General features: G+C 40.5%; 1 protein-coding gene across 6 annotated transcripts in view; it reads right to left on the minus strand.

The window, feature by feature from the left end:
* Window positions 1-19,267, minus strand: part of SESTD1 (SEC14 and spectrin domain containing 1) — a 137,460-nt gene extending 118,193 nt beyond the window's left edge. Inside the window, exons 1-2 of one of the 6 annotated variants that reach the window (XM_059928234.1) lie at window positions 18,998-19,267; window positions 18,059-18,118 (exon numbers count right to left, since the gene is read on the minus strand). The gene's annotated coding sequence lies outside the window, so the exon portion shown is untranslated. Of the gene's footprint in view, window positions 1-1,353; window positions 1,432-10,749; window positions 10,943-18,058; window positions 18,119-18,330; window positions 18,418-18,608; window positions 18,742-18,997 lie in introns of those variants that run through there. The other 5 variants (XM_059928231.1, XM_059928233.1, XM_059928237.1 and 2 more) reach the window with 5 other exon arrangements.
* Between the last annotated feature and the right edge of the window lie 7,547 nt (window positions 19,268-26,814).

Genomic DNA, 26,814 nt, shown 5'->3' on the forward strand with positions numbered 1-26,814 from the left:
TACACATGCACTAATGTAAAAGAGTACTGCCGCTCTGGAAAACATTTTGGCAATTTCTTTTAAAAAGTAAACAAGGAACTATCATATGACCCAGCAGTTACACTCCTGATCATTTTTCCCAGAAAAATGAAGACTCATGTTCACAAAAAAACCTACAGACAAATGTTTACAGCAGCTTTAGTCATAACAGCCAATAACTAGAAACAACCTAGAAGTCCTTCAATGGATGAATGTGTAAATAAACTGTGGTACATCCATACTATGGACTACTACTCAGCAATTAAAAAGGAACAAACTACTTAAATATGGAATAACTTAAATGAATATCCAGAGAATTATGCTGAATGAAAAAATCAATCCCAAAAGGTTATATACTGTAGATTCCATTTATATAGCACTTTTGAAATGATAAAATTATAGAAATGGAGAATGGATTAATGGTTGCCAGGCATTAAGGAGAAAGGGGGTAGGTGGGAAGGAAGTAGGTGTGGCTACAAAAGGGTACTCTTTATGTCTTGCTACAGATGGGTGGAAAACTTCACTGAAACCTTTTCCCACTTTCTAATATTTGAATGATGTGCTCCAAAATAAATTAGATAACAACGATCAAACGGGTGGATGGGGAGATATTAGTTACCACATGTGGAATGATTAAGGAGGGCAAGGCTCTGTGCTAATCCAGACTTATCCTGGCTCCAACGCTGTGCTTTACTTCGCCAGGCTGCACTCAATTCTTAAATGTCACCCAAAGTTAACAACCACAGTGTCTAGCACGATCCTGCACAAAAGATGTATATTATAAAATTACCTCTCCTCTTCTACCAACATTCTTATTTCCTTAGTATCTGATCTCATTCAAGAATTAATGAGAAAAGCAATAATTATCTGCTTAAATGATTCACACTAAGGTATAAGTAACTGATAGGTTTAAATATCGTCACAATGTACAAAAGCAGGTTACCTCAAATGGCATTTTAACAAAAATTGTATGTTTAAGATAGAATTAAACTGTAGTCCGAGTGTTGTCATCTGTTTAATTCAGATGCCCTAAAACATCACTCCCCATCCTGATCTTGGAGTTCTTAGGTATTTTGGAAGTAAATTAGATACAAATCCTAAATTCAAAGTAATAGTAATAGCTTCCATCTCACCACAACTCAAGATGCATGTCTGGTTAGCTGCCTGCCCTACAGGGAGGAAATATTTGTAATAGAGCTTTTAATTGTCTGTGAATAAAGATAATCCAAGACCGGTGAAACTTGTAAAAATCCATGTTTGTTTTCTCAGCTGCCTCTACGCGTCCCTTTCTCCTGCCTTCTAAGTTCTCTACCACTCCCAGTGCATCCTTCATACCTTCTGCTTTCAGGAGGCCATTATCTTCCAGTTTCTCCAAAACAGTAAAGGACTTCAGCAAGGGCTGAACTCAGTCTTTCAACAGACTTATTTGTAGTTTAAGGCAGCCAGGAGAAATGTTCGCCTTTTGGTTGACCTGGATTGACTGAAAGCCTAAGGGCTTTGTTTGTTTTTATTTTGCTGAGTCCAGTACGAAAACTGCCTTAGTACTGATACCAAGCCTGGGGGGACTGGGTCAAAAGAGTTAATAGGTCACTTTTAGAGCTCTCCTTTGCCCTGTTCACTCTATTAACCTTAATTATTCAGAAGCCAAGAATCTCAAATTCCTAGGATTCAGATTCCATTTTCAGGGTGTCTACTACTCCCTTGTGGTTTGATATCCCTTTCCTTCTTTCGGAATGGTGGTCATTTTCTCAGAATGGTGGTCATTTTCTCCTGCCCCTCAACTCCTAGCAATCTGTTCTCATGCCCCAGGGTTCTTGCAGCCTCCAGTGTGTGAGAGGTAAAGAAACTACGAATGTCTGGAGTGGGTAGGCTGGGCTCATGGACTCCCAAACATGAAACTCAAACTAAGAAAAAGAGCAAAGGACCATCACCCCACTACCACCCACTTGCAGCTAATGTAAAGTAAGATTTAACACTTTTGTTTTTTACAGTGTAGTTGTGGGGGATGGGGGGGTACTTTAATGATAACAACAACTGTGCACAATACATGATATCGGAAAAAACTACCAGCTGGCAATGACTGTACATACTGGGGAATGGATGGAGGAAGAAACACTTCTACAACTGGATGTTAAAGTTAATTACAATGACATGTTGTGACCTGCTTTTAATTTCTGCCTAATCATTACACAACATAATAAACATGCATCTCATAAACGATGTGTCAGATTAACTTTCAGTTTTATTTTAATGCAACTGCAGCCTTTTCTTCCAACCTCCACCCCTGCAGCTTCGCTCATTGCTGGCTGCAAATGTAAGATGGAGATTCCTTCTAAAACAATTAACAAGACACCATGCTGCCACACTGGAAGAGAGGCCAGCAACTGGGTGTCCCACTTTATAGACTGTCCATCTTGCAACAGCCGTACTTCTTCTAGTCTCTCCCAGTTCCAAACTATGCCTTTTCTAGTTACTGTAATTATTTTCCCCAAACAACAATTTTTTTATCACTTCCCAGCCTATGAAACACAAGTTGTTTCACAACCAGCAGCATCAAAATCTAAACTCTTAAATGGCTCAATGAAAAGATGGTCAAGGGCTTCCCTGGTGGTGCAGTGGTTGAGTATCTGCCTGCCAATGCAGGGGACACGGGTTCGAGCCCTGGTCTGGGAAGATCCCACATGCCGCGGAGCGACTAGGCCCGTGAGCCACAGTTGCTGAGCCTGTGCGTCTGGAGCCTGTGCTCCGCAACAAGAGAGGCCACGATAGTGAGAGGCCCGTGCACCGCGATGAAGAGTGGCCCCCACTTGCCGCAACTAGAGAAAGCCCTCGCACAGAAACGAAGACCCAACACGGCCATAAATAAATTAAAAATAAATAAATAAATAATAATAAAAAAAAAGATGGTCAAATGAATTCAAAATATGAGATATGCATCAATGGATTGGCAAAGATCAAATAATTTGGTAAAAGGGACACAGAAACACAGATGTTCTCATATATCCCTGGTGGATATACAAAATGGTTCAACCTCTATGGAGGGAAATTTGGCAATATCTATCAAAATTACAAATGCAAGTACCCATTTGTAGGAATTTATCTTATACTATACTTGCCTGCCCCACCATTGTGTTGAAATAACAAGTTATTCATTGCAGTATTATTTTAAGGACAAAAAAATTAATAATGATAATAGCAAACACTTATCTAGCACTTAGTATAGTGCCAAACACTGTTCTAAGCACTTCACACATATGCTCATTTAATCTTCTGAACAATCCCATGAGGCAGGTGTTCTTAACATCCATATTGTACAGATGGAGAAACTAAGAGGCCAAATAAAATTAGCCCAAGACCACATAGCTAGTGTGAGCCAAGATTTGAGTAGCTCCAGAGCCTACTATCTTAACTATTATAATATACTAAATCATCTAAATATATATCAATAGGAAAATAATTGACTAAAATATATGATACATCCGTCTAAAGGAACATTACATTTTTAAAAAGAAAGCTCCTTAAATTGCCCCTCCCACTTTGAGGGTAGGTTAAACTTAGTGACTCACCTCTAAAAATAAAGTACGGAAAGGGAAAAACAGCAATTTTACAGTGGAGAAACCTGGCAAACACCACCTTAACCAAGAGATCTAAGTTAAACATCACCAGTGATGTCTTGTAAATATCAGGTAGTACTCCCTTGCTGAGACATTGAGAAAGACAACTCAACTTTGTGCAGTATTTCCAAAAATCCATAGCCCCATTCTAATCATGAGGAAAACATCAGACAAACCCAAGTTGAGAGACAGTCTATAGACTGGTACTCCTGAAAACTGTCAAGGTCATTAAAAACCTTGAGAAACTGTCAAAGGAGACTAAGGAGAAATGACAACTAAATGTAATTACGGAATGTTGGATGGGATCATGGAACAGAAAAAGAACATTAATGGAAAAACTGGTGTTATCCAAATAAACTCTGGAGTTTAGTTAACACTAACGTACCAATGTTGATTTCTTAGTTTTGACAAATGTACCACAATAAGATGATAATATTAAAAAAAGGGAAATGAAACTGGGTGAGGTGTATATGGAAACTATTTGCAACTTTTCTGTAAATCTAAAATTATTGGGGCTTCCCTGGTGGCGCAGTGGTTAAGAATCCCCCTACCAGTGCAGGGCACATGGGTTCAAGTCCCGGTCCAGGAAGATCCCACATGCTGCGGAGCAACTAGGCCTGTGCGCCACAGCTACTGAGCCTGTGCTCTAGAGCCTGCGAGCCACAACTACTGAGCCCGCATGCCACAACTACTGAGGCCCGTGCACCTAGAGCCCGTGCTCTGCAACAAGAGAAGCCACCGCAATGAGAAGCCCACACACTGCAAGAAAGAGTAGCCCCCACTCGCCGCAACTGGAGAAAGCCCGCCTGCAGCAACAAAGACCCAACACAGCCAAAAATAAATAAATTAATAAATAAATAAATTTATTTTAAAAAAAAATTATTCCAAAGCAAAAAGTTTATTTAAAAAAAAAAAAAAAGAAGGAAGAAAGCTCTTTGTGCACTGATATGAAAACAATCTCCAAGAAGTGAAAGATGTAAGGTAAAGTGAAAGACGTAAGGTACAGAATAAAGGACTTCCCTGGTGGCACAGTGGTTAAAAATCTACCCGCCAATGCAGGGGACACAGGTTCGAGCCCTGGTCCGGGAAGATCCCATATGCCGCAGAGCAACTAAGCCTGGGCGCCACAGCTACTAAGCCTACACTCTACAGCCCACGAGCCACAACTACTGAAGCCCGCACACCTAGTGCCCATGCTCTGCAACAAGAGAAGCCACCGCAATGAGAAGCCCACACATCGCAACGAAGAGTAGCCCCTGCTCGCTGCAACTAGAGAAAGCCTGCACGAAGCAACAAAGACCCAACGCAGCCAAAAATAAATAAATTAATTAATTTTTAAAAAAAAAGAATAAAGTGTATATAGTATGGAAGAAGCAGTATGTGCATAGGTACAGAAATATCATTTGTGTAAAATGGTTGGGAAAGCACATACGTATACAAAAAATATTTCTGGAAGGATACGTAAGAATCTGGTAACACTGGTTGACTTCGTAGAGAGAACTCTGTAGCTGAGGAATAGAAATAAAACTTTTGATTTGTGTCCTCTTGCACTTTTTAAATTTTAAAACATATGAGTATATTACCTACTCAATTAACTTTTAAAATTAAAAGTATGACAAGGACCTGAACTCAGGCAAAGCCCTGGAAATAACATAGGGGAATAATTAGAATTTTAGGAGATTAAAAAATCTAATCTCCTCCACCTACCAGTTACCCACACCCCCTTCCTCACTTTTCCCACCAACCTCATTTCTCCTTATGCGGTGCGAACATTTTATTCTAGCCAAACCAATCTGACTCCCAACCCCAACAAATCAGCTTGTTTCCCAATTCCTTATCCCTTCCAGCAAAACCTAGCTCTTAAATTAAAAGCCACCCACCTATTGAGCTATTCAGCATCCTGTAGAGTCTGTCTGTAACACGGATGGCAAATACAGACACTCATGCCATCACTACTCCTACATCCATGGCAACAACACTGCTCAATGATCACAGGAGCCTTTCCCACTAAACCTACACACTGCCTCCAACTACTTCTTAATGCGGTCCTCCATGCAGCCATCATTATCAACCAAAGCTGGCCCATGAAATAAAACCTATTCGCCATACTACTCTCTACTATATTGAGCTGTTTGCCTTGACATGTTCCTTCATGAATTTCATATACATTCATTTACATATACCCCTATTTCGTTCTGAAAAGGATTAATGAGACAAGAATACATGAACTACAAAAAGTTAATAGATTTAAAATATTAGCAGAAGAATAAAGAAAACACCAAAAATGATGCCACAAAAAAAGCTGAAAAAATGTACAGCATAAAACCTATATGCCTACTCTGGGGTAGGCCACAAATCTGGCTCTGGCTTTCTAACAGCCATCACAAAAAGAAAAACCCAGTCCACAGCCCAGGAGATAAACAGAAAAGTACTCGGAAGAGGAACTATTCTTGGTACTTAGGCCAAACAGTAATTTTTACAAAGCAAAGAGAACACTATAGAAAGAGCAAGACATACAAGATACACAACTACCAGTTTTCGAAGAGTTGGGATGTTTCTGATAGTATCCATCAGGAGAACCTACAGTGTCTCACCAAAGCCCAATGCAGCAAAACTAATTTTACAAGGAGCGGACACAAGCTTTAAGAACTCTCTGTGTCCCTTCACTTGGTCTCCTCCTTCACTGCCTCCCTAACTAAATATAAACTCTTTGAAGACTAGAACCATGTTGTGTAACTCTTATAAAGCTCACAGTGTTCTGTATCCTGCAAAACAGCAAGCATTCAGTATCAGTGAGAATTTACTGAGAGCAATTCAAGCCTATTCTGAAAAAATTCTCTAATCTAAACATAGGAATTCCCACTCCTACTAAATAGGATAAAAATGATACTGAAGCCTCAAGGTATAATCTCTAAACCTTCTGTACTATTACTGAATCGCAATTTAATTTATGATGTCTCAACAGCATTTTTTGTTTTGCATATCCCTGGCACAATGCTTGCAGAAATGCCAAATCAGTATCACTAAGTCTGATCAAATAAAATGGCAACCCCTATAAAATGAAAGACAATATTAGTATCTTTCAAGAATATAAGCAATAGCTCTTTACAAACCAGCTGACAAAGGCAGTTTCATTTTTTAAATGACTCTGCAAGTCCTGTAGCAGACAATGAATTATAATGCAGATATTCTCTACTTCTTTCCAAGAAACTGTAGTTTCTGTAAAGGCCAAACTGCCAGAGAACTGTACTTCCCAGCTCTTCCATACATACGTCCATTCATAAATACATACACACACCACTATCAAACACTGGTGTAAAGCTTATCTTTCCCTTTACAACCACTCCCTACCCTCTCTTCTTTACCTGGTCAAACTGGAAATGAATGAAGCCTAATAAATTATTTAGGTAAAGCGATTATGAGCAACACAAGTATTAAAAAACTTAAATTACCACTCTTAAGCAGAGGCATTAGGACACATTAACAATCTCTGTATTTTATTAATGGAAATCATTAATAAATAAACAGTCTCATCCTACATTGGTTTAGCTTTTTTAATACACTTAGTATTTCAGTTTGCAGAATGCTCGTCATTTGGTATTCCCCGCATGCAGGAGAACACCCTACCGTCCCGGGAGGGGATAGCTGTAATGAGTGAAAGAACATGGACAGGACTGCGGGGTCCACCAAATGGACCTCAAAGCTAATTCCTGTGCCTTTGTTTCTTCACCCATAAAACTGAGAAATGACAATCATCTCTATCTGATAAGATTATTGAGAGGATAAAATGAGGTAAGATTTGTAAACTGCCTAGTAAATTGCATGTAAAATAGATCCTCAATAATTGTCAGTTCTCTTGCTCTTTTCTTATAGGTAAGGAAACAGAAGGAGCTTAGCAGGTGACTGGTCCAAGGTCAATGCCTAGTCAGTGTAATACTTATGCTAAAACTGTAACTTAAGGACTCTTGCCACTACATCACACAGCCTTAAAATAACAGAACCCAATACCTCATGTTCATCACTGTTGGGCACTCATTACATGAAAAGAAAAAAAAACCTAACAATTTGTACACCTATTAGATGCCAAGCACTATATTAACCTCTTTCCTCATGACTACCTACAAAGTAGGTGTATTTATCCCATTTTACTGAGAGAAATTAATTTATCCAAAGTCACAAGGCTAATAAGTGATAATGCAAAATTAATCCAGGTCTGTTTACCACTTTCCCCTACTATCCTGCCTCAAAAGCATACAAGTATTTAAAAATAACTGTCTACCAAAATTAAATTCTAAATGGCCTGGAAATTTTTATAGATCCTTCCAATTTATTAGTGGAAAGTGTCCCTGGCGTCACCATCCTTTCTCCTTAAATTTGTTCTTGTTAGGCTAAAACAATTTACAGTAACCTCAGTGACAAATTTACATTTGTATAGCATATTACAGATTAGTGTTATAAATTTTTTCATTCTTATTAGATGCAACAACAGAGGTTTTTCATATATTAGCTCACATCTCCTTTAATACTTTCAAGTTTTCTGTGATGTAGAAATTATTACCATTTTACAGATAAGGAAACAGAAGTTTGAAAAAGGTAAGTAACTTGCTTAGGTTATACAATTAGTAAGAGCAGGACTCTACCTCGGATCTCTCTAAGAGAAAAGCGTATATACTCCTGCATCCATCGATTCATTTAATCATTTGCGTTTGTCAATTTACTCATCAGAGCTGGGGGAAGGGACGTGTGTGGGGGAAGGACTTGTTTACCAAAAATGTAACAGAAAATAAGGGCCAAACCTTGACAAAACAATAAAAACAGGAAAAATCAGAAAGGTTGTCCCAGATCTCTTCCTTCCCTGCAAGGTTGTCAGGTGATTGCCAATAAATGTTTACAGGGCAGTTTCAACTATTCCAGAGCACAGAGGAAAAAAGGAGAGTTTCCCAATTCATTCTTAGAGGCTAGCTTAATCTTGACACCAAACCACTCAAGAATAGTAAACTAAAAGTGAGACATAAATATTATGTTTATCCTTTGTGATTATAGAGGCAAATGTCTTAATTTAAGTGAAAAACAAAGAATTATGTGTAGTATGATCTCTTTTATATAAGAAAAACCACTGAATACACATGTATGTACTAAGTATGGCATACAGGTGTATTCAGTGTGTATTTGTACATATATACACATAAATGCAAAGATACAGGTTTGGAAATATAAACCCCAAACTGTTAACAAAGTTACCTGGGACAGAATTGGTCTTTGGGGTGAAGGAAGGGAAGGGGACAAATAGTGAAGTGAGATTTTTTACTTTTACTCTATATACTCCTGTATTATTTGAATTTTTATGATTAACATATATCATATTTGACAATTAAAATACACAAATGAAAAGTAGGGTCTAATAGCCATTTGATGTATCTCCTCTACTTGTTATAGTGAAAACTAATTCTTTTATTCACTCATTGGGCATTCATTTATCTAACAAACACTTAGGGTACAATCCTACATGTGGGCACTGAGCTAAGCAAGCACTTGTGCCAGCCACCAGGTACTTAGAGCCTATTTTTTTAATCCCAGGATGGAACATGTACTTCCTTCCATAAGACAGTGTTGTTTTAAGTCAAGTTCTAATTTTTATCATTTATTATTTTTTAGGTCATATGCCAGGGATAAGAAATATTTTCTTTATCTAGAATTTGTACTGCCTTTATTCTAAGAAAGCGTACCGGATAATATTTATTGAATTTTTTTTGGGGGGGCTATTAAAAAATGCATTTGTATTCATTCATTCAACAAAGGTTAGAGTACCTCTTTTGACATGTCTGAGCACAATGGTAGACAATGGATATGCAAAGATGAATAAATAACATGTGGCCTCTACCTACCCTCTAGGGAACTGAGAATTTCACAAACCTGCTATGTCTGATACAGAGTAAGTAGCACATAAAAACTGAAATATATACCTTAGTAATCCTGCACTTCAAAGTGAATCTGGCAAACTGCCCTGTTCAAAAATAAAAGTTAATTTGCGTAACCCAGAAATACCTTAATGTTTATGAAAACTGTGAAATTATTCAATTACTCTAAGGTTAAAGGGTATAAATTAGTGGGAAAATAGAGAACATGGAAGCTCCAAGGGAATAGACAGTGCGATGACTCAGTGAACAGTGGGTTCTAGAATTAGCTATGCCAGTAAGAAGCTGTTACTAGGTTTGTTTCCCCAAAGAAAATACGGAAATCATATCTACCTTATTAGGACAGGAGAAATCAAAGAATTTATTCGAAAAAGTATAACAAAACCTGGAGAACATGAGGCAGTGTGGCCACAACACCTGCTTTTTGTTGTTGTTTGGTCTCATTTATTTTCCCCCTACTCTGTCAATGATTAGCCAAGCAAATCTGCAAACACAGTTTAACTTCTGTATGCCTCATAAAGTGGCAAGAATGCAGGAAGCAGAGTCAGAAGACCTGAGTTTACATTCAGACCCTGACTCTTATTAACTCCATAAGGTTAAAAAATGAGCAAATTATTTAACCTCTTTGAACCTTAGTTTCCTAGCATTAAAATAGGGATAAACATTTTACAGTGTTATTTCAAAGACTAAATGAGAAAATACGTGTGAAAACATAAACTTACAAACTACGAATTTGGTTCAAGATGGCAGAGTAGAAGGACGTGCTCTCACTCCCTCTTGGGAGAGCACCGGAATCACAACTAACTGCTGAACAATCATCAACAGGAACACACTGGAACTTACCAAAAAAGATACCCCACATCCAAAGACAAAAGAGAAGCCAAATGAGATGGTAGGAGGGACAAAATCACAATAAAATCAAATCCCATAACTGCTGGGTGGGTGACTCACAAACTGGAGAACACTTATACCACAGAAGTCCACCCACTGGAGTGAAGGTTCTGAGCCCGTCAGGCTTCCCAACCTGGGGGTCTGGCAACGGGGGAGGAATTCCTAGAGAATCAGACATTGAAGGCTAGTGGGATTTGATTGCAGGACTGGGGGAAACAGACTCCACTCTTGGAGGGCACACACAAACTAGTGTGTGCATCGGGACCCAGGGGAAGGAACAATTGCCCCACAGGAGACTGAACCACACCTACCTGCTAGTGTTGGAGGGTCTCCTGCAGAGGCGGGGGTGTGGCTCACCGTGAGAACAAGGACACTGGCAGCAGAAGTTCTGGGAAGTACTCCTTGGCGTGAGCCCTCCCAGAGTCCACCATTAGCCCTACCAAAGAGCCCAGGGAGGCTCCAGTGTTGGGTCGCCTCAGACCAAACAACCAACTGGAGGGAACCCAACCCCACCCATCAGCAGACAAGCGGATTAAAGTTTTACTGAGCTCTGCCCGCCAGAGCAACACCCAGCTCTACAACCACCAGTCCCTCCCATCAGGAAACTTGCACAAGCCTCTTAGATAGCCTCATCCACCAGGAAACTTGCACAAGCCTCTTAGATAGCCTCATCTACCAGAGGGCAGACAGCAGAAGCAAGAAGAACTACAATCCTGCAGCCTAAATCCTGCAGCCTGTGGAACAAAAACCACATTCACAGAAAGATAGACAAGATGAAAAGGCAGAGGGCTATGTACCAGATGAAGGAACAAGATAAAACCCCAGAAAAACAACTAAAGGAAGAGGAGATAGGCAACCTTCCAGAAAAAGAATTCAGAATAATGATAGTGAGATGATCCAGGACCTTGGAAAAAAGAATGGAGGCAAAGATCCAGAAGATGCAAGAAATGTTTAACAAAGACCTAGAAGAACTAAAGAACAAACAGAGATGCACCATACAATAACGGAAATGAAAAATACACTAGAAGGAATCAATAGCAGAATAACTGAGGCAGAAGAACGGATAACTGACCTGGAAGACAGAATGGTGGAATTCACTGCTGTGGAACAGAATAAAGAAAAAAGAATGAAAACAAATGAAGACAGCCTAAGAGACCTCTGGGACACCATTAAATGCAACATTCGCATTATGGGGTGCCAGAAGGAGAATAGAGAGAGAAAGGACCCAAGAAAATATTTGAAGAGATTATAGTAGAAAAATTCCCTAACATGGGAAAGGAAATAGCCACCCAAGTCCAGGAAGCACAGAGAGTCCCATATAGGATAAACCCAAGGAGAAACATGCCGAGACACATAGTAATCAAATTGGCAAAAATTAAAGACAAAAAAAAAATTACTGAAAGCAGCAAGGGAAAAACAGCAAATAACATACAAGGGAACTCCCATAGGGTTAACAGCTGATTTCTCAGCACAAACTCTACAAGCCAGAAGGGAGTGGCATGATATACTTAAAGTGATGAAAGGGAAGAACCTACAACCAAGATTACTCTACCTGCCAAGGATCTCATTCAGATTCGATGGAGAAATCAAAAGCTTTACAGACAAGCAAAAGCTAAGAGAATTCAGCACCACCAAACCAGCTCTACAACAAATGCTAAAGGAACTTCTCTAAGAGGGAAACACAAGAGAAGAAAAGGACCTACAAACACAAACCCAAAACAATTAAGAAAATGGTAATAGGAACATACATATCGATAATTACCTTAAACGTGAATGGATTAAATGCTCCAACCAAAAGACACAGGCTCGCTGAATGGAGACCCATATAAAAACAATACCCATATATATGCTGTCTACAAGAGACCCACTTCAGACCTAGGGACACATACAAACTGAAAGTGAGGGGAGGGAAAAAGATATTCCATGCAAATGGAAATCAAAAGAAAGCTGGAGTAGCAATACTCATATCAGATAAAATAGACTTTAAAAAAAAGAATGTTACAGGAGACAAGGAAGGACACTACATAATGATCAAGGGAGCAATCCAAGAAGAAGATATAACAATTATAAATATATATGCACCCAACACAGGAGCACCTCAATACATAAGGCAACTGCTAATAGCTAAAAAAGAGGAAATCAACAGTAACACAATAATAGTGGGGGCCTATAACACCTCACTTACACCAATGGACAGATCATCCAAACAGAAACTTAATAAGGAAACACAAGCTTTAAATGACACAATAGACCATATAGATTTAATTGATATTTATAGGACATTCCATCCAAAAACAGCAGATTACACTTTCTTCTCAAGTGCACATGGAACATTCTCCAGGATAGATCACATCTTGGGTCACAAATCAAGCCTCAGTAAATTTAAGAAAACTGAAATCATATCAAGCATCTTTTGTGACCACAACACTATGAGATTAGAAATCAATTACAGGAAAAAAACCGTAAAATACACAAACACATGGAGGCTAAACAATACGTTACTAAATAACCAAGAGATCACTGAAAAAATCAAAGAGGAAAGCAAAAACTACTTAGAAGCAAATGACAATGAAAACACAACGACCCAAAACCTATGGGATGCAGCAAAAGCAGTTCTAAGAGGGAAGTTTATAGCAATACAATCCTACCTTAAGAAACAACAAATATCTCAAATAAACAATCTAACCTTACACCTAAAGGAATTAGAGAAAGAAGAACAAACAAAACCCAAAGTTAGCAGAAGGAAAGAAATCATAAAGATCAGAGCAGAAATAAATGAAATAGAAACAAAGAAAACAATAGCAAAGATCAATAAAACTAAAAGCTGGTTCTTTGAGAAGATAAACAAAATTGATAAACCATTAGCCAGACTCATCAAGAAAAAGAGGGAGAGGACTCAAATCAATAAAATCAGAAATGAAAAAGGAGAAGTTACAACAGACACCACAGAAATATAAAGCATCCTAAGAGACTACTACAAGCAACTCTATGCCAATAAAATGGACAACCTGGAAGAAATGGACAAATTCTTACAAAGGTATAACCTTCCAAGACAGAACCAGGAAGAAATAAAAAATATGAACAGACCAATCACAAGTAATGAAATTGAAACTGTGATGAAAAATCTTCCAACAAACAAAAGTCCAGGACCAGATGGCTTCACAGGTGAATTCTATCAAACATTTAGAGAAGAGCTAACACCCATCCTTCTCAAACTCTTCCAAAACATTGCAGAGGAAGGAACACTCCCAAACTCATTCTATGAGGCCACCATCACCCTGATACCAAAACCAGACAAGATACTACAAAAAAAGAAAATTACAGTCCAATATCACTGATGAATACAGATGCAAAAATCCTCAACAAAACACCAGCAAACAGAATCCAGCAACACATTAAAAGGATCATATACCATGATCAAGTGGGATTTATCCCAGGGATGCAAGGATTCTTCAGTATACACAGATCAATCAATGTGATACACCATATTAACAAACTGAAGAATAAAAACCATCTGATCATCTCAATAGATGCAGAAAAAGCTTTTGACGAAATTCAACACCATTTATGATAAAAACTCTCCAGAAAATGGGCAGAGAGGGAACCTACCTCAACATAATAAAGGCCATATACGATACACCCACGGCAAACATCTTTCTCAATGGTGAAAAACTGAAAACATTTCCTCTAAGATCAGGAACAATACAAGGATGTCCACTCTCACCACTAATATTCAACATACTTTTGGAAGTCCTAACCAGGGCAATCAGAGAAGAAAAAGAAATAAAGGAATACAAATTGGAAAAAAAGAAGTAAAACTGTCAGTGTTTGCAGATGATGTGATACTATACACAGAGAATCCTAAGGATGTCACCAGAAAACTTCTAGAGCTAATCAATGAATTTGGTAAAGTTGCAGGATACAAAATTAATGTACAGAAATCTCTTGCATACTTATACACTAATGATGAAAAATCTGAAAGAGAAATTAAGGAAACACTCCCATTTATCACTGCAACAAAAAGAATAAAATAACCTAGGAATAAATCTACCTAGGGAGACAGAAGACCTGTATGCAGAAAACTATAAGACACTGATGAAAGAAATTAAAGATGGTACAAACAGATAGAGAGATATACCATGTTCTTGGATTGGAAGAATCAATACTGTGAAAATGACTCTACTACCCAAAGCAATCTACAGATTCAATGCAATCCCTACCAAATTACCAATGGCATTTTTTACAGAACTAGAATGAAAAATCTTAAAACTTGTATGGAGGCACAAAAGACCCTGAATAGCCAAAGCAGTCTTGAGGGAAAAAAATGGATCTGGAGGAATCAGACTCCCTGACTTCAGATTATACTACAAAGCTACAGTAATCAAGACAATATGGTACTGGCACAAAAACAGAAATATACATCAATGGAACAGGATAGAAAGCCCAGAGATAAACACACGCACCTATGGTCAACTAATCTATGACAAAGGAGGCAAGAATATACAATGGAGAAAAGACAGTCTCTTCAATAAGTGGTGCTGGGAAAACTGGACAGCTACATGTAAAAGAATGAAATTAGAACACTTCCTAACACCATACACAAAAATAAACTCAAAATGGATTAGAGACCTAAATGTAAGACCAGACACTATAAAACTCTTAGAGGAAAACATAGGAAGAACACTCTTTGACATAAATCAAAGCAAGATCTTTTTTGATCCACCTCTTAAGAGTAATGGAAATAAAAACAAAAGTAAACAAATGGGACCTAATGAAACTTCAAAGCTTTTGCACAGCAAAGGAAACTACAAACATGATGAAAAGACAACCCTCAGAATGGGAGAAAATATTTGCAAATGAATCAATGGACAAAGGATTAATCTCCAAAATACATAAACAGCTTATGCAGCTCAAAATTAAAAAAACAACCCAATCCAAAAATGGGCAGAAGACCTAAACAGACATTTCTCCAAAGAAGACATACAGATGGCCAAGAGGCACATGAAGAGCTGCTCAACATCACTAATTATTAGAGAAATGCAAATCAAAACCACCATGAGGTATCATCTCACACCAGTTAGAATGGGCATCATCAGAAAATCTACAAACAACAAATGCTGGAGAGGGTGTGGAGAAAAGGGAATCCTCTTGCACTGTTGGTGGGAATGGAAATTGATACAGCCACTATGGAGAACAGTACGGAGGTTCCTTAAAAAGGTAAAAATAGAATGACCATATGACCCAGCAACCCCACTACTGGGCATATACACAGAGAAAACCATAATTCAGAAAGACACATGCACCCCAATGTTCACTGTAGCACTATTTACAATAGCCAGGTCATTAAAAAAAAAAAAAAAAGAAACTACTATAAATTAAACAGACATTTTTTCCAAATAAGATATATAAATGGCCAATAAGAACATAAAGATGCTCAACATCATTAGCCATTAGGGAAATGCAAATGAAAACCAAAAGATACCACCTCACACCCACTAGAATGGCTATCTTCGAAAAGACAACTTTGACATGTGTTGGAGAAAACGCAACCCTCATACTTTGATGGTGGGAATGTAAAATGATGCAGCAGCTACGGAAAATAGTTTGGCAGTTCCTCAAACAGTTACAGTTACCTTGTGACCCAGCAATTCCACGGCTAATTATATACCCAAGAAAATCGAAAACACATGTCCACACAAAAACTTGTAAATGAGTGGTCACAGCATTATTACTCATACTAGCCAAAAAAGTGGAAACAACTGAAATGTCCATCAACTGATGAATGGATAAACAAAATATGGCATATCTATACAGTGGAATATTATTCAGCCATAAGAAGGAAGTATCTTGATACATGCATAACATGCATGAAACTTGGAAACATTACGCTCAGTGAAGACACAAAAGGCCACATATTGTGTGATTCCATTTATATGAAATGTCCAGAATAGGCAAATCCGAAGAGACAGAAAGTAGACTGGTGGCTGCCAAGTGCGGATGAAGGGGAACGGGAGTGGCAGCTAATGGGTACGAGGGTTTCCCCTCAGGATGTTCAAAACGTTCCTTGAATTAGTGATGAGGTTTGCACTACCTTGTGAATACACTAAAACTACTAAATTGTACATGTTAAAAAAGTGAATTCTACAGTATATGAGTTACATTTTAATAAAAGAAAACTATTCTAGAAATTTAAGTTTCTGCTACTTTATTTAATTTTGACCATGTTGGGTCTTCGTTGCTGCGCGTGGGCTTTCTCTAGTTGCGGCTAGCGGGGGCCGCTCTTCATTGCGGTGCGCGGGCTTCTCACTGCAGTAGCTTCTCTTGTTGCCGACCACTGGCTCCAGGCGCTTGTGCTCCAGTAGTTGTGGCATGCAAGCTCAGTAGTTGTGGCTTGCAGGCTCTAGAGCGCAGGCTCAGTAGTTTTGGCGCACGGACTTAGTTGCTCCTCGGCATGTGGGATCTTCCCAGACCAGGGCTTGAACCCGTGTTCCCTGCATTGGCAGGCGGATTCTTAACCACTGCGCCACCAGGGAAGTCCCTCTGCTACTTTTTAATAGTTAGTATCCTACTTTTTTCAGGAGGTTGTTCCTGCTGCTTGTAACAGCTATGAGAGCTCTTTGAAGTTAGATGTTACACAGATGAATGGTATTTTTAGTAAAGTGAAACTACTAATTATGCCAGAGAAACTTTCTGCAGATCAGATTAATTTGGCATTATTTTATTTCTTCAAAATTAAAGTCCTTATTAATATCGTTTGTTTTTAGGGAGTAGAGAGAGGTTCAAGGAGTCTTTATACAGTACATTAAAAAAAAAGGGCAAAATACAGTATTTTGTTTTTAAATTAGTGGACATTTAGTTTTCAGACATGCCTATCAATCAACTAAAACACAAGTAGATGGAACTTTGCAACCTCTACCTCTTTCCAGGTTCTGCATTCTGCTGTCAGATTCTAGGTCCATCACCAGCTCCTTCCAATTATTATTCACAGGAGTTAAAATGCTTGGTAAACTCTTTTAAGTGCAATCAATTCATTCCCTAATGCTGGGGAATTTACAGAGTAGGCCCAATTTTTAAGGTTAAATTTAGTCTAGATTGTTTGAATAAATATACAACAAAATGATTTCCTCGAATTTGGAATACAAAAACAATCTATAGAGTTGTGTAATGCTTTCTAAGTACTTTGGGAATTTTTTCCTGAATTTGGTCATGGGGTAAAGACAGTCACTAACTTTTGTCCACACAAAGTATTATGTATAAAAGCTTCCTGGTTCTAGAACAAAGAAGTACTTTATTGCTCAAAGCAGAAGGCAGATATTTTCCTTCCATTTAGTATTGTTATACTAAAATAGCATACCAATGAAACCAGCTAGGTAACAGCATGACCCAAGGTATGTAAACAAAGATAAATTGTTCTTTATTTTGTATTCTTCCTTGGGGGGAAGAAAAAGTTTCTCACATCTAAGCAAATAAGGTTCATCAAGCCACAGTAAAAACTACGGGTTACTATTTCCCAATATGGGGGTATTTTGAGTGGTGATCTTAATTTGAGGGTCTGCCAACCTATGCTAGCATGCATGGTGCGTATACTTGGCACAGACAAAATGCGAAGAAAGAGGCGACCTGTCAAACAGCTGTATCGAGTTACTCCCTCAACAGCGCTTCCAACTTCTTGGGTGATGTCTGTGTAAGAGAGAAAGATGTCAAAGCACCAAGAAGAGAAAACCACGGCGGCAGTCGCAGCAGCAGCCAGGTCCAAACGGTGCATCCCAGGGTGAAATGCCACAGGAACCCTCAAGAGCCGGCCAGACTGCGGTTCCTTTCCAATATTAGTCTACCTCACATACAAAAATAAATACACAGCCAGATAACCCTGCCAACTCGCTCTCCCTTACCGTTGAGACTCCTCCAAAGGCTGGAGGGATGTTAACAGCCCGCAGGCCCGGGAGAAGCCAAGCCCCACGCCCCGAGGGAGGCGTCCAGGAGCCTCGGTGCAGCCCGGGGGCCTCGGGCGGGCGTCCCCAACCCGCCGGCCAGGGCTGGTCACCGGCCACACAAAGGAGCGAGCCGCGGGCGCTGGACACGGGGGCTCGCCCGGGAGCCGGGCGCCACATCTGGTCCCCGCACGCCGGGTGGACAAGACCCGCCGGAAAATAAGGATTAACGCCCGTACCTGTTGCACTATTCGGGTCCCTTTCACCCAGAAATGAACAAGGGCGCTCAGGAGCGGAGACGCGCGGGCCGCCCGGGCTTTGCGGGCCGCGACCGCACCCGGCAGGCGGCGCGGAGGCAGGAGCCGCCCGCGGGGCTCCCACCTCTGGCGCTTTGTCTGCGGCGGCGGCGGGGGCTGCGGCGGGGGCTGCGGCGGGGCGGGGGCGCCCCTCCCTCAGACGCGCGGCCCGCGCTGGGGAAGAAAGCCGGGCCGCCGCCGCCGCCGCCGCCGCCGCCGCCGCCGCCGCCGCCTCCGCCGCCTCCTCCGCCCGCCCGCGCTCCCTGCCTGGCCGCTGGGCCTGCGCGCTCCTCCCGCCCGGGCCGCCCGGGCCGCGCGGCGGCCACACTCACCTGGCTGGCGCTGGCGCTGGCGGCCCGCCGTTCCGGGGCGGTGGGGAGAACGCGGGGACGCGAGCAAGGCGCGAGCGGAGGCGGAGGGCGAGGCGGGAGGAAGGCGGACTGAGGGCGGAGCGGGCCCGGGCGGCGGTGGCGGCGGCAGCGGCTCCAGTCACTCGCGGCAAATCGCGTCCCGGCCCCTCTGTGCGTCAGGCAAGGGGCGGCGGCGCGGGAGGCCCGGCGACCTCCCGTCACCCTCGGCCCGACTCGCGTCCGCGCTGCTCCGCGCGCGCCCGGGTAGCGGCGGCGCAGCGACACCGCCCGCACTGGAGGGGGCGGGGCTGGGAGTCCCACGGAGGCTGGGGATTGGGGGCTGGGCGAGGAGGGGGCTTCCGACGCCACCAGGCGGACCCCGATCTCCTCACCACCCGCCGAGCTTCCAGCTCCCAAGCCCACAGGCAGCGTTGGGTTATGGAAGGAGAACTGGGCCTAGAGTCGGGAAGCCTGGACTTAAGGACACCCCCTCCCCTTGACGCCTTGCCTGTCATTTGTTTTCTCTGTCCTCATACTGAAATATGTATGTTCGAGTATATAGTTTCCAAGATTTTCAAAATTCTAACGTTGTCATCCTGGGTTTGTTGGGATTCCTTTACCCCCAAGTACCCACTGCCAGGAGATGCCAGGAGATGGATCTCCCACACAGAGATGTGTGATGTGTCTGAAGGATAAGGCAACTGCAGGGGAATGGGTTGTAGTGAGGAAGAACTGGATTCAGGGCATTTGTTTTCCTTTGGGGATCTTTCCATTGGATAGTCCAAAATTTATCCACAAATGGCCCTCTGATAATGGCTACTTCCCCATCTTCACCAACACTAGTTATTTTTCTCCAAATGTAGTGACTTCAGAGTCCTTGTTCTTCCAATTTTCTTGCGCAAATCATTTTTATGTCATTTCCTGAATTCAGTTCAAAAGAGTCATCAGCTAATACACACAGGCTCAGGGCAGCATGTGTTCCCAATCTCAGGCCTTACTTATTACTCACTGTGCCACTCAGTTCAGTATCACCTAATTTCTTTAGGGAAAAAAATTTACCATTCCAACAACTAGGCAACTAAGTTTCTCTCTGCTAAAGTTCTCTGACGAAAATCCCAAGGATTAATATTTCCTCTTATTTCTATGACTGATAATGTCTCCACTACATCAGCCTCTGCCACCATTTAGGTCAAGTCTTGCTAATTTCACTTCTGCTTGTGTTCCGAAGGATTGCTAGGAATGCCCCAAAAACACAGAGCCTCCCTCTTCAAAGGCTTTCCACCTGGATAATCAGTTTCAAGCAATTACCGTGATATCCAAGGACATTTATGATCTGATCCACAGATCTTCACCTCCAGCTTTAATTCCCACCACATCTCACACACAGGCTCTGTCTCTGGGCCTTTGTATATTTTCCTCCATCTGAAATTCATCCCTCATTTAACCAGGTGAACTTCCAGTCTCCTTCAAGATAATAAAGATAATGCATCTTTTCCTCCGTGGAATCTTCCCTGACATCCTGTCCTTTTTCCACCCTCACATCCTCACCCCACACACTTACACTGAATTATTCATTCTTTTCTGCTTTCATGGAAACTTTGATCTATTCTCTATGATAAACCTTAGCACTTTCTTTTTTCCCATTGCTTTGCTTGGTGGTCTTTTCTTACTAGACTGTGAGTTCCTTAAAAGGATGGAGATTTTTGTCTAGTTCATTTCTGGCTCTCAGACATAGCACAGTACTCAGCACTATGAAGGTTTTCTTTAAATATTTGTTCAAGTACTGATGTCACTATTCATTCCAACAAATAGATGTTGAACATCTACTCAACAAGAGGGAAATACAGTGCAATCCACAGTCCCTGCCTTTCTTACTTAACCTTCCACAGTATTGTGTTCTTCCTTCCTTTACCATGTGGCATTCTCTGTTTATCATTTTAAACCCTCTCCTATTACCACTCGCATTCTTGGCTTGTTTTAATAAAGCAAGTTCATGCCAAAGAATCTATTATAGTAATTCACCAAATATCCCTGCCCTTCCTCTTTCCATACCCTCTTGTTCCACAACAGTGTGGACCCAGTTATTAGATAAGGGGCAACTGTTGCAACAGAAAACACATTAGACTATGAATGCAGAGAACAAAGTTTGGGTGCTGTATTTTCCAATAACTACTAAATGAACACAGCTCAATCACTTAAATTCACTAAGCCTCCCCTCTGGAGTTCCTTTGGCTCTATGATTAGGCTTCATTTCTAGTACTTTGTTAATAAGGTAAACATATCCTTCTTAATATATGTATAAATTGAAGGGACAACCAGATCCTTGCAAAGTAGCTGTCCAGCATACGCTTGAACTCTTGAGCGATAGGGAACCACTCACTACATCACAATAGTATTCATCTTTGAACAGCCCTGCTAGTCCCTACTTTGAACGGAAACGTGTCTTTTTGTAGATTTGGTAGATAACGATGGTATTAGTAGAAAACACCACTGGAATTGAACTCCGAAGTGGTGTGGTCAGGTCGTAGCTCTGTAACTTCTAGCTGTATGACTTTGGACAAGCACAAAACAGCTCCAAGTTATGCGTTTGCTCAACTCTAAAAGGGGGAAATAATAACACCTTAAATCATTATCATTAGTATGAATACAATTGTATTAAAGTACCCAGTGAATCTGAATCTGGTACTCAGATGTATTGAATACGGAACAGCCCAATTCCCCTTCCATACACAGCCTTTAAACATCTGAAGTCAGCAACCAGAGCATGTGCCTTCTCACACCAGCCTCCATACACAAGCCCCATTCATCTCCTCCATACACTTTCATCTAAACATACCCTAGTGCCTCTTACAATGTGGCATCTAGAACTGAGTCCAGTATTCCAGGTATACAAAGAATAGAGAAATCGTTTTCTACATTCTTATGATGTTTCAAAATTCAGCTTGATATCACATTCATATTTTTCTACCACCCCACACTGTTCGTAAAACAAACAAAAACCCTCAAATCTTTCTTAGGACTTTAACACATACACACCTGTAAAACCATATCTCCTCCAACCTGTATTTGTGCAATTTGGTTTTGGAGACTGAGTGTGGATCTTTGCATGTATTCGTCTTAAATATCACTTTGGAAGTTATGTACCAGAATCCCCTGCCAAATAGAAATCAATGTGAAATAAGAATAACATTTGAAAGACATTCAGGACTCGGGGGTGGGGAGAATCACAAAAGCACTTTAAGCAACTCGTTCTTAAATTCCTAAATTCTCCCCTACAACTTCCCTTAGGCTTTTTATTAAATGCCATATTTAAATGTCATCTGAAGTTATATAACGTCTCACATTCATTTCATTTTATTTTTATAATAAGTTAATATTTCATGTGCATATGTTTCCCAAACATCCTTCTCTGGAACTTTTGAAGAACTCACTGAGATAAGGCAGACCTGCACTGTTAATGCAGTCTTACTGAAGCTCAGCAGGGTCAGGGAACTTGCTGAACACTCACTCTGCACCAAAATAGGCTTCTTCGGGAAAATGCCCCACCCACACGCCCTGCTGAAGGGGTGGCCCCAGGCAGTACTCTTTTGTGCCTCTGTGGACTGCTCCTGGGAGGGCATCTGACCTGTTAAACAGCCAATTCACACCCATTCAAAAATGACCTGGGAAAAAAACTCAATCCAAAAAAGCTGGTCCAGGGACTTCCCTGGTGGTCCAGTGGTCGAGACTCCGTGCTTCCAATGCAGGGGGCGAGGGTTCGATCCCTGGTCTGGGAACTAAGATCCCACATGCCACGTGGTGGGACCCCACCCCACAAAAAAAGAAGAAAAAAGGGTTGGTCCAATCAGACAATCAACTGGGGAAGCTGGACCCAAAGGGAGGCACAGATGGTGGCCATGGGTGAGAAGGGCTCTGACACATCACCAGGGAGCAGAAGATAATGTCAGCCAATGACTAAGCAGAACACATCCATTCACTCATCTGCTCAACAAATATTTATTAAGAATTTCCTGTTTTAGGTTCTGGGAATGCAGTATGGACAAAATACACAAAAATTCTGCATGGACCTTGCATTCTGGTAAATGGGACAGGCAATAAACAATAAATAAGTAAATCAAATATTGTATTAGAAGGTGGTAAGTGTTGGATAAACATTATGCAGGGCAGGGAACTAGGAAGTGCCAGGGGCTGGGGTACAACTTTCAATCACAGGAATAGGGAAAGCCTCACGGAGAAGCTGACATTTGAGCTAAGGCTTGAAGGAGGTGAGGCACTGAGCCTATAGTAAAGAATCTTGAGGGAATCAACTGGTAGTGTGCTGATCAGGAAGCAGACACCAAGAGAAGAGGCAACCCAGGCAACCCAGAGAGCAGGGCATTCAAAATCTAGCTGGGATCTTTTTAAAAACAAAGCGTTCCCAGCACTTCCCCAGGTGTACTAGACCTGAGCCTTTGCAGATGGGACCTCAAAATCTGTATTTTTAAAACACTCCTCAGGTGATTGGGATGCTCCAGCAGGATGAGAAGTCCTACTGATACGCTGGGTTCTGAATATCCTTCAAATTCTGTGTTCCAAAAAGCCCAATTCAATGGGCATTCCTCTCCTCCTAAGAAGCTTTGTTGTTCAACTTTCCTGTTATTCCTAGGAAGGAAGCCGGATATCATGGCTGAGATTTCAGTTTTTCTGAGTTACATATATATTCTTTACAAACCAAACAAACAAGAACAAACCCCAACACCCTCTTCCCTGAGGTCACGTTTGGGTTTCTATATTTTGCAACCAAAATTGCCTCACAAACCACAGTCACAAAGCTGTGAGATGGTGCCAAACCTGCAGCACTGAGCTAGTATTCATTCTGCAACTCTTGCCTTTGGGAGTATTTAGCACTTCAAAATCAATATTTGAAAAATTGTCAAGGTACTGTATTTTTAAATCTAAAGATAGATAGCATTTATTTTAATAATGTACGCTTAATACGTCAGTGAATTTTTAAGAAAAATCTTTAATAATTTTATTTAAAAATTACTTTGAGTACTTATTTTATTAATTTTTGACATTTTAATTCCAAGCTCAAAACTTCTTTCACTGAGGAAGTTAAAAAGATCTGGTATTTTTAAAAAATGTACTTTTATGGTTCTGAAATTGTATAAATAACTCTATTAAGGGCAGGGTTTTGTTTTGTTTGCTTTGTTTTGTTTTGTTTTGCCACCTATTAGTTCATCATCTAGGCCAATGTATTTGGAGTCCTTTAGACAACAGAACTTTCTCCAAGGCCAACATAGTTTGCATTCATTTGTATCAGGTGGGGTTTTTTTTCCCCCAATGACACTTTCACACAATGTTTTTAGTAAACAGGCCAAAGGAAAGAGTAAAAAACAGTGTTTGATTTTTTTATAAAATCAGCAAAATCTTTTTCTAACAGAACTGACTGCTTTTTCTACTAGTGGAATCTTAGGGTTTTAAAGCTGGAAGACACCCACCTATTCCAACATCCTCATTTTCCTGTGACCTGGAAAAATTAAGCAACATACCCAACACTAGACTTAGTTAACAAAACATCTAGTGTCCAGGTCTCCTGACTACTCGTTGCTATAAGCTCAAAGTTTATGAATACTCGCAGTATCATCTGTATGTGTGTAAATAGATGTGGTGCATAATTTAGGCATAATACAAGTTTTTCTCTTGAACATCAATAGTGCTTTAAAAGTATTCTGAATGATAGAAAATGAAATAAAATTTCAGACTAAGGAAAAGTCCCTAATTTCAGCAACCAACTTACTGTCACTCTTAATTAATATAAGCTTTGTAATAGAGATTAACAAAGGAGGTCAAGTTAAAGGCAAATTGTTCAGGCAAATTGTTTTACATGCTTCTGGCAATATACATTACATAATAGAGTACAGTAAACTGGCTATGCCAGTTTTTATAGTTCTGTCCAATAAATTTTCTTCCAATAAGTACCACTAAATGTCAATACAATATGTGCTCCAATAAGTGTTCCTGAGTCAGAACTCTTTGGTTACAAGTACCAAAGCCAATCTGAACTGGATTGGGGTGGAGGCATGATGGATTTTCTGGAACAACACTGAGGTAGCTCCAGAGCACTGATGGAAGAACGGCATTTCTGAGGACCTCAGGGACCAGAACCAGAGACCAAAGCAAAGTCCGCATCTTTCTCAGCCCCTTCTCCCAAACCTGTTTCTTTTTGACTTGTCTTCCGTCTGTACAAGAGCAAACTAGTCTGTTTTAGGCTCCAAGGAGAAGAGCCCCAGGTTGCACTGGGTGTGCGTCCTCCATCGGATGCATAGTTCATGTAGAAAAATATCAGGGGTGGCTAATACTTTGGGTCATATGAATGTTCAAGCACTGTGAACAGTAGAACAAGCTCCTGGGGGGTGGAGGACTGGGTGTCATCACAGGCAGCTCCCATCATGGGAGGAAGTCTCCTCCAAAGGACACAGGGGCATTACCAGCAAAAGGGGAGAGAGGAGAACCAGGCTGACAGAAACAGTAGATAGTCACCGCGGGATGTGTACATCTCTAAACCTTGCACTGGAAAGACAATTTTCGTGAAATATTTTATTACCCGCCCAAATATTAAAATTATAATGTTAATTTCTTCCAGTCTCATCATTGGATATTAAGAATGTACATTCAAGTACCCTATTTTCTGGTTTGTTGATGTGCCTTTAAAACCCTAGCCTAGAAAAACTCTTCGATTTATTCATGATTAGGATAGAAAAATACAATTTCACTTAATCAGAATATTTTTACTTATTATGTGCATTATAGGCCTAAAAAAATTTAGATCTAAAAATAGTTTATTCAAAGCTGAAGAGGTAAAAAGCACTTGATTGTCAAGTTTAATCTGCATAGTGAAAGAATCAGGTCTCATTTAAAAGGTATTATTAGTTAAGTTATGGAGAAAGTTCTTTAGTTTCTGTTACATGGTATTTCAATATGGGGCTAGGTCCCAGTTATTAGTAAGACAGAAAAGAATGTTAAAAACAAGCTTGGTCCAAGTCATAAGGTTTACTTGTGTTTTTCCAATGTGTTCCAGTCATCGGCCTGATTACAAAAGTCAACATTTACCTCAGTGATCAAGCAATGTGTTTTGCTCTAGACTCTCAAAATCTGAGGCCAGAGACTAAAGTGTTCCGTCCTAGCTTCAGTTCTTCCATGCTCAGAAATGGCTCTCTTGTCTGGGTGTTTGGTTTTTTGCTTTTAGTTCATTTTTTTTTAAATCCTGTGTTCTTGAACAAAATAGGGACAAACCACATTTGAAAATAACCTCCAACCATTGTCCAGGCTCCTTTCACTCTGTCACTCTCTCCAGCTGCTCTGGAGAGGTGGTAAAACTTGGCTGTGACTTTATCAGCTGAATGGCAGCTTGGGAGAAGGCCCATTGCATAAAGTTGGAGTAGGCACTAGCGACACAAAAAGCAAAGGACCGATTTGCTTATGGGATAAAGTGGAAAATGGAAAGAACTGCCTTTTGCATCAGTCCAACTTTTCCTCTCCCTCTGAATAAAACATTATTATGTAACAAAGGGCCTTTAAACAATTTTTTTAAATTGGCAATTTGACAAACACAGATTGTGTCATCCTGGGTTAGAGCCACTTCTTAGGGTGTGGAGTTACTGGATTCTGGCACTGTGGATCAGCGCTCAAAACATGTTATACAAGCTAGGTTCATGCCTCATGAATATTATCTTAGATTTAGGGGACGAAAGGAATAAAAAGCGTGTTTCCCTTTGGGGACTTGAAGAAAGGGAGCCACAGGGTCCTAGTTGACCATT

The sequence above is a fragment of the Balaenoptera ricei genome, chromosome 7 (genome assembly GCF_028023285.1).
Source record: "Balaenoptera ricei isolate mBalRic1 chromosome 7, mBalRic1.hap2, whole genome shotgun sequence".
Classification (NCBI taxonomy): Eukaryota; Metazoa; Chordata; class Mammalia; order Artiodactyla; family Balaenopteridae; genus Balaenoptera; species Balaenoptera ricei.